Source organism: Sciurus carolinensis, chromosome 12 (assembly GCF_902686445.1).
Source record: "Sciurus carolinensis chromosome 12, mSciCar1.2, whole genome shotgun sequence".
NCBI classification, from domain to species: Eukaryota; Metazoa; Chordata; class Mammalia; order Rodentia; family Sciuridae; genus Sciurus; species Sciurus carolinensis.
The window spans coordinates 44,625,779-44,627,655 of NC_062224.1; positions in this window are offsets into that span (position 1 = coordinate 44,625,779).

Consider the following 1,877-nt stretch of genomic DNA (forward strand, 5'->3'; position numbering starts at 1 on the left):
TTGGTGGTGGAGAGACAACTACTGGAGGTAGGAATTGGACATTGCTCATGGGATTGGCTGGTGGAAGGGGCCAGAGGTGGGGTTGGTAGCAAGATGGGGAGGAGGAGGAGGAGAAAAATCTCAACAGGGGTTGGAACCTTCTATCTCCAAGGCATAGGCCTGTGGAGCAGAGGCTATGGGATAGGAGGTTTGAGGAGGTGAGAAATGGAGGTGCTGTAGCTCTTGCCACGTGAATAAGGTATTAGCACCCACTGGCCACAATCCCCACAATTAGACTGAACCTGAAGGGAGGAAGAGGGCCAGTGGAAGGAGGCAAAGGAAGACAACTAGGGATTCCTCCCATATCACTATTGGGAGTAGGGGAAGAGAGAGAAACAGGATCAGGGGCCCAGCAGACTGGTCTGCCAATTGGGAGGTGGCAAGAATAGCTGGCATCTGGCAAGTGTCAGTGGGAAGGGTTAGTGGGCCTGCATTCCCTGCTGGGGGCCAGATAGGGGGAAAGAAGGGGCAAGCTGAAAGGGGTTCAGGCTGCCAGAGCCTCCAATGTAACCTCCAAGTCTTCTATGTCATCCTCTAAGCTCTTGCACTTCCTCAAACACACACCCTTCTTCTGTAGGATGCCAAAGTCTTTTTCCAGAGAAACAAGAAGGGGCTTAGGAGGTGAGAGCAGCTCGCCACGTTTTTCTCAGTATTGGCAGCTGGAGGGCTATATGAATAGGTCTCTTACTCTTGAGGATCCTCAGGCAAGAAGCTGTATGTGGAGGACAGCTCCCAGATAATTTCAAGAAGGTTTTCTCCCCGCACCCCATTTCCTGACCCCTGGGAACCTGCAGAGCTGGACAGATGTTGTTCATCCAGGCATTCCATGACTCCATTCTTTGGTAGGAAGCTTCCTGGGGCTGTCTCCTCAAGCACTACTGCCTCTGCATCTGCATTAGGCTGTCCAGGGATGAGTGGGTAGGGGACCTCATGGGGGCCAAAGCACTAGTTCCCAGGAGATACCAGGGCCCTCTAACACAAGGTTTTCTCTGCTGAGGCCCAGGACTGACAACACCACAGTGAGGTCTCCCTGCCATCTCCAGGGGTTTGGTGCTACTTCCCCAGTCTGAGGGGAACTCTTTTCCCCATTGGCCTGCTGTTTCTTTCTGTCCCTGCTCCCTTTTTTTCACCACCACCTCCTCCTCCTTCTCCCAGGTATCCTCCACAGTTACCCCTGTGTTGGGCTGCTCTGAGGTATTCACCTCTCTTTCTCTGGGAGAAGGTAAAGATTGGTGAGCTGGTGTGATGGGTTTCAACAGCACCGTATACCTGCTAAGGTGGCAAAGGCAGGAGAATGGTCTGAGCAGGGGAGGAGGGATCCTTAAGGTTCTGGAGGGTCCGAACACCCATGAGTTGCTAGTTGATAGCACGGGCTTTTCCGGAGTCCTGCCAGGACACCAACTGGAGGAGGCGTGCACGGCCTACAGGAGAGTGTCTCTGTAGTAGCCAGATGACCAAGAAACTCGAGGACAGGGATCCTGGTTGAAGACCCTGAAGGCAGGGCACTTGGCAGATGTTGGAGCAGCAGGATGATGCCGGCCAGTAGTGGGAGCATCTGGGACCAGTCAGAAGGTCGGGCAGCGCGGAGGCATCTGCAACCGCGCTGATTGAGTGGATTGCGCATTCAGAATACTTAGTGCAGATGGGATTCCCACACCAGTGAAGTCACCAAGGGAACTCGACCTGGACACAGCATCCAATAGAGGCCAAGTGCACACTGTTCATACATTGTTCAGCCCAGGCTTTGTGACGTCTGGATGGAACGAGTGACCCAGAGAGTGAGCAGCCAGCTCACGGTGAAACCTGATTTCGTCAAGAAAAGGTGACCCAGGACAAGG